Below are 10871 nucleotides of genomic sequence, written 5' to 3'. Positions count from 1 at the left end.
TGGGGTGGAGAATCTTGGCGTGCAACCCAGCCGTGTGAGGAATTCTTGAGTTAGGGCGGATGTAAAGTTAGTGCCCTGGTCGCTGCATATCTCATCCGGCACGCCTGTCCGACTAAAGATCTCTAGGAGAGCCTCGCAGGCGGCTCTCGCGCTCAACGACCTCAAGCACAACACCTCAGGCCACCTCGTGTGAAGGTCGACCACGCAAAGCGCGTACCGGTGTCCGCGAGATGACGGCGGCTCAATCGGACCGATGACGTCCATGTTTACGCGCTGGAATGGTCGCTCCGGTCTAGTCAGAGGGGCAATCGGAACGTGGTCGGTCTTTCGTCGGTCGGACCGCACCTGGCACCCGTGGCACGATGCACAGTGCGCTTTAACGTCCGCCTCTATCCCTGGCCAATAAAAGCTGTACTTAATTCGCGCCATGGTTTTCCTCACTCCAAGATGCCCACCCCAAGGCGACTCGTGCGCCAGCAGCAAAACTTCTGCCCTCCTGACCTGTGGCAGTATTAATTGCGCAACTACTCGGCCCCCTACTTTGTCGCGGTGGTATAAAATGCCGTCCCGTGTGTACATTCCCCCCTTATTGACCTTTGCGTCGCGTACAGGCTTCGCGAGAGTCGGGTCCTCCCCCTGCGCGTTTTTGAGCTGTGTCGCCCTTTCGCCGCTGCTAAGGGTGGTGACCACAGAGTCCTCCTCCCCCGCCGCGACACTTGCACTGTATACATGAGCTTCCGCGTTTCTCTCATTGTCCCGATCGTCTTCTTCCCGCTGTGCCCCGAACAAGAGGGACAATAAAGGTTCCTTTCCCGCGTTCTCCGTCTCCACGCGTGGGGTGTCTCTCTCCTTTTCCTGCGTGTCCTCTGTGCGATGCCGAACTTCCCCTGTCTCGCTGCGGCTAAGTGCATTAACCGCTTCCGGCGAATCCGTGCGCCCGTCGGTGGCCACTGCCGCAGGGGCCACCTCGCCGCGACCCTGACAAAGCGTCTCCCAGTCCTGTATGGACAATAAACAGTCTACCCCCGGTGCTAACTCGTCGGTTACCGCGCCAAGAACGGAAACGTAGTCGTCTACATCGTGGTACACGAGGTTAGTTCTTCGTGGGAGCATCAGCGGCAACGTCACCAATTCTACTGGGGTTTTGTGATTGAATGCTGACACCAACTGCATTGAACCGCACGGCTCTCGCAGCCGCACGGGGACCAAGTCGCTGCGCACCACTGTAATTTCCGCCCCTGAGTCGAGGATAGCGCTTAGTGGACGACCCGCGCATACTATGTCGAGCCGTTGCAGTGCAGAGAAACAGGCGGTGCCAGCGAGCACGATGTCGGCTCGTGCTAAGAGCACCCCCGCTCCTGGGGTCCGCGGCCCGTTTCGAGATGTGGACCCGTGTCCTGACGTAGCCGGGCCTCCGTTGCCTCGCCACTGAGGGCAATTCGCCTTCTTATGTCCCCTATCGCCACACTTAAAGCAGCCCCCGCCTGCCGCACCTGGACGACCTCTTTCCTGCGCCCTTCTCGACTGAGAGACATTCGCGGGCCCCGTCGCCTGCCTCCCTGTACCCTGTCCTGCGCGCTGCGACTGACTTTCATTCGAGCGCTTCGGCTCCGACAACGCGCCGGTACCCCGTCTCGCATCCGCCTCGTCGTACACAGCGAGTAGCTCAGCGATCTCATATGCGTCCATCCAGTCATCGCCTTCTCTAAGCGTCACGTATTTTAGAGCGTCTGACCCGATACTCGCCTTCAATTGATCGGCCACAATTAGATCTTTTAACGTCTCCATATCCATCACTCCTCGCGCCTCAACATAGTACGAAAAGTAACTCCCCAGGCGGCGGACAAACTGCGTCCAACTTTCATTTTTCGCCTTCGACAGTGAAAGAAAGCGCCTTCTGTATTCGCTGGGGCACAAACGCAGCTCCTTGAGGACGGCCGACCTTATAGTGTCGAAAGTGAACTCATCCTCCCGTTTCATCTGCGAGCATAAGTAGCCCATCCGGCTAGCCACCGCCGGATAAATTAAGTGTGCACGAATGTTTTCGGGCACTTCGTACCGCTCGAACACGCGCTCGACCGTGTCAAACCACACGGGTGCCTCCGCGTCTGCCGGAAATTTTGGGATCGTGACCTGCAGCATTTTGGAAAAGTGCTTTAATGGATCATTATTTTGACTATGAGTTCCCGACATTGACCCACGGTCCTCTTCGCGCGTGCCAGCTCCCGGCTTCAATTGCGCCAACCGAATTTCTAGCAGTACTTGCTGTGTTCTTTCCTTTGCTAGAGCCAACTGGACGTCCGTTGCAGGAGCGTCCGCGCCCTCCGGCCTGTCGTCCACCCTCGCATTATCACTCTCGTCTCCCTGCTCCCCGTTTTTGCTACTTCTTGTTAAGGGACCCATCGCTTACAGCAACACCGATGTAGCGCTACCCCCAAAACCAGCAAAAGACAGTGCTCACCGCTTCCGGTCTCTTCCCTTGGCTGAAGCCGCCGCAATCTTCGGTTCCTGGCTTATCCTGGGTACCCGTTGGTCCCAAAGCTCTCCAGCGACGATCCCTCGCTGCTATTCCTGAAGATGCGTCCCGCGGTCTTTTCCTCGCCAAGCGCGTTCAACACTCCCAGGCCGCTGTCCTCGTCGTCCGACGAACTAGTGAGCCTTCTCCAGGGTTGCTTTGAACGTGCGCACGTAGACCTCGGCGAAGCACTATCCTAGTGAAGACACCTACAGGATCCTTGTCGACTGCGCCAGTAACGGATAACTCGAACGGCCGCGCCGTGACGATGGCTGATGGCCTCGTTCGTAGGTCCGAGGTTTTTACACCGATCCTGTTCCTTGTCTCACTCCCGGAGCCCCGACGACTGAAAACCCTTTCGTGATGTATGCGAAGGGTTTATTTACATATGGCTATTTACACCATTTGGTAACCATATAAGACAGGGAATCTGGTGGGCTCGCGATGTAATGTTTCCGAGCGTGCCTTCCGCATCTGAGCCCAGATTCAGATTGAGTTTTCTAGCCGTGAAGGCCCTTGAGAGGTGACATCTTGACCCGTGCCCCCGTTGGCAACTTCACCAATCAAACTGTCCTGGCCTCACCCATCCAACTTCTAATTGGCCTAATTTCAAATCTCAACTAGACCAGGACCTCCCAAATGTCCGCCCACTGCTGGTTATTTAGTGCCATTGCCGGATTGAATTTATGTATACATGACACGGTATGTATACATGACACGGTATGTATACATGACACATGTATACATGACATATACTGCACGTTACATACATAAATTCAATCCGGCACTAAACGAACACCCGGGATCGCTGTCCACTGTGAAAAACATGAAGAAATAATAACGCCTACAACACAACAAGAAGCTACACCCGTTTACGCGACGCAAACGAGTCCTTTCCACACAAATGCGTCTTAGGGAAAGACCCCTCCCCCCCAAAACCCCCACCCACGTGCGAAACACACTCGACAGGACCCCGCACACAGAATTTATGACCTCCCTTCGGCAACCTCAACGCACTGCGATTTCCCTTCCCCCACCACTGTCGAAGCACACGAAAGTGAGTGTTTTCTGTTTGACCAACTCATTATATCTTTTCACTTGAAAAAGAACGGTCCACCGTTCGAAACGTCGTGTCTGTGTAATTTCAAAATGAATTAAATGAAGTCATCTGAAAATATTCCTTTGGTGGTGCTCTGTGCGAACTTATTTCTTCTGTGTATTAATACGGCGCCGTCTGAATCTTCAAGACCTTCAAGAATATATATATATATATATATATATATATATGCATATAGATCATTTCACACTTAGATTGCGACACTTAGCACTTATACTCGTATACTCGTATATGCGACACTTTATATATATATATATAATGCAGGAAAAAAAGCCATTAAAGAAACAAATAAATGATACTAGACGTGTTTGAAATTCAAACTTACAGATTAATATGGCTTCTATGGCTGCACGCAGAGAAACAGATACTCATGGAACGATGCGGCAGCACCAGAGGACACGTGTTTCGCCGTGTTTGAGGCTCATCGGCCCTGGGTAGCTGCGCATCGTTCCGAATTGGCAAACCAGGGGTCACTCAGCGAGCGATATACACCTGTGTGTATATATGTATATGCAGAAGAAATAAGTTCGCACAGAGCACCACCAAAGAAATATTTTCAGATGACTTCATTTAATGCATTTTGAAAATACACAGACACGACGTTTCGAACGGTGGACCGTTCTTTTTCAAGTGAAAAGATATAATGAGTTGGTCAAACAGAAAACACTTATATGTATTACTGTATATGTATATATATACATAAGTGTGTATATATATAAGTGCTAAGTGTCGCAATCTAAGTGTGAAATGATCTATATGCATATATATATATATATATATATATATATATTATTCCCACAGTGGTTTCGTTAACCTCATTTTAATATGTAAACTAATCCAAAGTGCTCACGTGCTTAAGAGCACAAATTCCAGTTTCTTCGTCAAAATTCACAGTGACTTTGACAGTAATTCATCCAACGTCATTTATGCCATTCAGTGCAACGCATACCAAGCACAATACGTAGGTCAAACCAAAACATCTTTTCGGATAAGATTGAACAACCACAGGTCGGACGTTAACAAAAAGCCGAATCTTCCTGTTTCTCGCCATTTCAAACAGCCTGGTCATTCAATAAATGACGTACCCCTTTTTATACTTCAATCAAACTTTAGTTCCGATACAGGCATGGGAGAACGCGAGTCTTATCTTACAAACTCCAATCAATCATTACGGAAATCCTTGTGTACTTTCAACAGTAAGGAATCTTGTGGCCTAGATGAGATACACATTCCCTTTTCCTTTTTCGTTTTCAATTTCTTTTCAGCTACAGCCTATGCACATCTCACCCTGAGCTGGCTCCCCAACAAGAATGACATCTCGGAATGACGGACTCGACTTTGTCGAATGTTCCAGAACGTGACTAACAGAAGACCGACACATGGCGTATTTACATCTTTAATGTGCGATCTTTTCCGCGACGGATGAGTTTAAGATTACAAAGCTGTCCTGGGACAACTACCATTCATGGTCAATACGGGTTCTGGCTGCCTTGGTTCAGAAGGGATGCTGGGAAGCCATCGATCCCGGATACGCCGAAGAAGAAATGACCGACCAAGAGAAGAAGAATGATCGCAAAGCCCTCACATTCCTATTTCTCGTCGTTGAAGATAATTATCTAGACGACATTGGCAGCAATTCAACAGCTAAGGAGGCTTGGGATACGCTGCATGAAATGCACTCCAAGTTTGGGCTCCTACACATCCTTCAATTAATGCGGGATTTCTTCAACGTGAAGATGAAGCGAGAAGAAGAAATGAGGGACTACTTGGGCTGACTCATGGAACTGCACAGGAAGCTGGCTTCTGCGGTTTTACGGGCACGGAGGTAGCATTGGTAATGCTCATGGGTCTCCCAGATACGTACGAGCCACTCATCCTAAACCTTCAACAGGACGAGGAAGCTCCCAGTAAACCAGATATGTCCAAAGGATATCCTGCGGATATACTGTATCTGACGTTCCAATGTCTCAGGGATATCTGGAAACGTCCCGTTTACATACGTGGGATATCCAGGGGATCAGGGTTTCTTCCTCATTTTGCGATCCTGAGGAAGTCCAAAAAATATTCATTCTCGATTTTTGTGTCGGAATAGGACCTCCAGTGTTCCTTCGTTGGGCCTCTAGTTTTTTTATGTTGAAAGCAATCTTCCATGCCAATGTCCTAACAAACGACATATGTCCAGACGATGTCTGTAGGATATCCCATTTTGGACAATGGGATATCCCTGGGAGCAGCCTGAATATCCCATAGATATCCATGCGACATACAGAAGACCAGGATATGGGCACTGTTACGACGTCGCAGGTATCTCCATGCGATGTCTCCACGGGATATTGGACAAATGTGGGACGTTTATGAACCGTTGCTCTGACTGTTAAAATTTAATATAATGTACACTTCTTTCACTTGACGCATCAGAAGTGACGACGCCACGGTGATATTAACGGAAAGTAGTCTACATATCTACAAAACATATACATATGGTAAATAATGAACGTAAGCGTGTTTAAAGGTGCTCTCACCCTAAAAATAAGAGCCGTCCCTCATTGTGCGCCCCCTTCTACCCCACCGCGTACGCGGAGGGATACCAGAGCATCCACAATAGTGTGTTGCCGAAATGGCTGGAGCATATACTGAAATAAAAGTTATTGGGGCACGTTCGTTACAAGAGTATTGCAGCGTAAGACATATGTAACGGTGAGGGGGTGCGTCTTTGCAGTTAATTCGTGTATATGCAGATTCAAGGTATAACCAATGACGTTTCTGACATTCCTTCCTATAGAGTATTGTGTTTTTAATTCAGGCTATTGTCTATAATGTGATTACCTGCCCGAGTGGAGCTGCAAAAGTGGTCGAATTCTGTTGCTCGACTAGTGTCATGCACACATAGATACGTTGCGTGGCTAGCTGCACGCGAACTTTAGATATACATAACGGTTTTACTTGTTCCCATATATCTAGGTTCACAGAAGTGTTTGCTTGCTCTCAGCGCAAAAAAAAGTTGCTGTCTAACTAACATGTGAAACATCACATATTTATCCGTATATCTCCAGGCGACGTCCTGGCGACATCCCACTGACGTTTAATGGTTCAAATGAGTTCAGTGCCCAAAATTGGTATACATATACTAGATCTTGCATGGATATACCTCAGGGATGCAGGCTGCTTTTTTCAAACATCCAAAGCGTGATATCCTACAGACGTCCCGGGGACATAAGCTATTTACTGGGCAAAACTGAAACGCGAATGTTGTTCTGGGATATCCCACAGATATCGCATGGATGTACAGATATTCAGGACGTTCACAACCTTGTAGGGATATCCTAGGGATATTAGTGGTTTACTGGGCTTTAACTACGAAGACTGTGAAGACGAGGCTTCTCGTCGAAGAGAAAAGGAAGTCCCGTCGTCAGGATGGGCACGTTGTGGAAGAAGACGGACAGACCGCAGCTCTCATCACTCAAGCTTATGGGAGACGGGATGACAGACAAGCGAACCAAAATCATTTTTCAAGGCCTTAGGAAAAGAGAAGAGTACGCTGTTTTGCCTGTGGCAAGATAGGACATATTGACAAAGACTGTGACACAGTTCCCTAGAGAAGAGAAGAGCGGGCCACAGAGAAGAAGAATGGACTCTGAGAAGAGGAGCGTTGCGCACAAAGCACTGTGCATCAGGAATAGCGTGTCGCAGGACTCCTACGTCTGGTACCTCGATAGCGGCGCCACGGATCATATGACGTCACATAAGGCCAAGCTGACAGACTTTCAGCCCTGCGATTCAAATGTCCAGACAGCAAGTAAGGAATCCATGCGCGTCATCGGGAAAGGGTGCGTCCACGTACAGCTGGCTGAAGAGCATGGAGGGACAAACCTCACTCTCGAAGACGTACTTTACGTGCCCGACTTGAACTGTAATCTTCTTTCTGTAGGAAAAATCGAAGAGCGTGGATTGCGTGTCACTTTTGCTGAGTGCTCATATGAGGTTACTGAAAACACTGGTGAAATAATCCTCTATGCAAGTCGTGAAGGACGACTGTACCAAATCAGCGAATCTCAAACGGAATCGAAAGGTCCGCGGTTAAGGGATCCGTCCTTGTGGCATCGACGGCTGGGATATCTCCATCAAGAAGTGGTACGAGTGCTTTGTGGAATAAACGAAGAGGAGCGTACAGGGGACGTCTGCGGAACCTGTTGCTCGGGAAAGATGAGAAGACGAAGCTTTCCAAAGGCCGAAGCCCCCCGAGCAAAGGCACCACTTGAACTGGTACACTCGGATGTAGCGGGAAGGATCACTCCGACGTCGCAGGGGGGATTGAGTTACTTTGTCACATTCATCGACGATTACTCGAGATACCCAGTAGTATATCCGATCAAGACAAAGGGTGAAGTCATCCAAAAGTTTGACGAGTACAGGCGCATTGCAGAGAACCCGCACAACAGGACGATCAAGACCCTCCGCAGTGACAATGGAGGGGAGTATACCAGCAGGGAGTTCAACGAGTACTTGGTAAAGCATGGAATTCGACGGCAACTATCCATACCTGGTACGCCTGAACAGAATGGAGTTGCGGAACGAATGAATCAAACACTGCTGGATATGACCAGATGTCTACTCATTGAGTCTGGAGTGACCAAAGAGCTCTGGGCGAATGCGTTAGTGACTGCATGTCACATCAGGAACAAGTGCCCACCGAAGGCAATTGAAGGACAGTCCCCAGAAGCTTTCTGGTCAGGGAGAGATGTGGTACTAAATCATCTACGGGTGTACGGATGCCGTGCATGGAGTGCGCGGAGCCGGAGGAAGCAGAGTGTCATTGCCTCCCCGCCTCTTGAGTTCCACATATCCTCCCTGAACGCATGTGGATACCGAATTTTCAGTTCCATCCTTCTTTGCAGTATTTGTACTCCTGCACTCCGAGCTCTTGTGCCCACGACGTCCACACCTGTAGCAAATTGTGTCTGAGGCTCCTCTAGGCACATTTGTACGACAATTAGAGGCCTTGTGCCCGAGCCTATTGCAGATCAGGCATCGCTGCCGCTGTGCTACACCTGGGCTTGCGCCTTTCCCATCGGCTCCTGTCTTTGCCGACACGGGAGTAGCTTGCTTCTCCGGAACTCCGCTTTCGCTAGTTTTATTCCCCAGGTTTGTACGCCCCTACGCGTTCATGAACTGGTCCGCTAATTCGGACAGGTGTTTTCGGCTCTTCGGCATCCTCTCTTTCATGAACAACGCCAGCTTCGGGTCGCATCGTTCTAAAAACCTTTCGCGGATCATCAGTTCTTTGACATCTTCGTATTCTTTCTTTGTTCCTGCTAGCTGCAACCGTCTTTCCCAGTAGTTATCTAGCCTAGCGAGGTACTGACCCGCCGTTTCCCCATCTACGGGTGGTGCGGTTTGGAATTTGCCACGAAAACCGTCTTCCGTCAAACGGAATCTACTCAGCAAGGCCTCTTTCAGCTTCACGTAGTCGTTGCAATCGCTTGCTGGTAACCTCCCAAAAACGCTCAAAGCTTCTTCGCTAAGGCACATACTCAATGCCGCTGCCCATTGCTCCTTAGGCCACTTCTGACCATCGGCCATTCGTTCAAAATGCATCAAATATGCACCTAAATCATCTTTCTTTTCGTCATACGCTGACATCAACTTATGGGGACTAATTCCCTGAAACTGAGACGATGGCGGAACCGTCTGTCCTTCGTCCGACCCACTCACTTGGGGGGAACCTTTTTCGGAAAGCCGCCAGCTTCATTTCCAAAATTTCTCTCTCTCTTTCGTGTGCTTCTATAGCCTTGGCTTCGGCCTCCCTCATGCGCTCTCGTCCTAGAGCCCGCTCCTCGCGATCTCTAGTCCTCTCCTGATTTATCCACTCCTTAAGCTCAAGCCCTTGCAATCCAAGCTTCTCGCCTATCTCAACTAATTTGCCGATCTCCATGACCATACCTGATACCCGCACTTCTGACAACAACCTCCACCATTCAGTATCTAGAGACCACACCTTCAACAGACAACACCATGCATCGCCACCTGGGTCCTGTCGCGGACGCCATTTTTGTTAGAATATATTGTCGAAAAGGAATGAACTTGAATTCGCGTTTTGAGATGATTCCCAAAATCGGTGGGGATGCTGATTGGGATGTGGTTGTACACCACGTTACTCCATTAAGCGCTCGGTCCCGAAGACTGAGAGGCTTATGCACTCGCCGGTCTACACTCGGCGGTTACTGACGGACAAATCAACACTCTAGCCAACCCACGATTCCCTCGACAATACTTAGTTCGACCCATGGCGATCAGCACTCGTTAGAGCACGATGGTGTAATCGTCAAAGGAGTGACTCAGGGTGCAACGATAACAATCCAACACAACGTTTTACTACAATCTTACAAAATTAAAAAGAAACAACCGATGAATGCTCCAACACAGATATTAATTATAACTAAATAATACAAGGCGCAATGCTCATTAAGAAAACATTAACTACGTGGAAATGGCCTTAACACAGTTTCAACACGGTGACAGAGAATTTCAAAGTCTTAGCTGTTTTGCACAGACGGTCCGAATGTCCGTTGTCAGAAAGGTGCTGTGATGAGTCGGGTCGCGCGGCGGGGGTCCTTTTCTGTCTGTGGTCTCTGCGGTTTCTTGCACGACGCACCCAAACAAAGGAACTCGCCGACGTCTCCCCTCGAGGACTGACGCTGCCGCACACGCTTGTTTCCAAACCACGACTGACCTTTCTTGGTCTCGCTCCTGGTCTAGTTCACTGTTCGTTTTGCTTGTTATGTTCTTTTTCTCAAGTGCCGGGAAGGAGGAATTCCAGACTTCCAGACGCACACACACTCGGTGGTGTCACTTGACACCTGCGACCACACGGCCAGGGGTTCGCTGCCCTTCCCAATGTTCGGTCCCCAGACATAAACACTAACTGCTTTTTCGCAGGAAAAAGGCCATTTCGACGTCTAGACAAAGTACATGATGTAAAAAAACAAATGCAGCTCTCGGCTACCGTACTTTTGGCTACATAGTCCATGTTCGAAAAAGTTCCCGAAATGCGCCGGAATCACGGATTTGTGACAACGTGCCTATTGTTTTCGCAAGTTATGTGTCGTTTTGGTGGCACAGTATAAAATGTTTGTTACAGGATAACATGCTCTTGTGGCTGGGGGGATGACTGGCTGTGATAATGCTGGATTAAAATAATTAGCCCTGTGGTCGTTTCCTGAAAACTTTATGCCCCGAGTT

The sequence above is a fragment of the Ornithodoros turicata genome, unplaced genomic scaffold, assembly GCF_037126465.1.
Source record: "Ornithodoros turicata isolate Travis unplaced genomic scaffold, ASM3712646v1 Chromosome17, whole genome shotgun sequence".
In the NCBI taxonomy this organism is placed as follows: Eukaryota; Metazoa; Arthropoda; class Arachnida; order Ixodida; family Argasidae; genus Ornithodoros; species Ornithodoros turicata.
Note: the sequence above shows the minus strand (reverse complement) of the source record.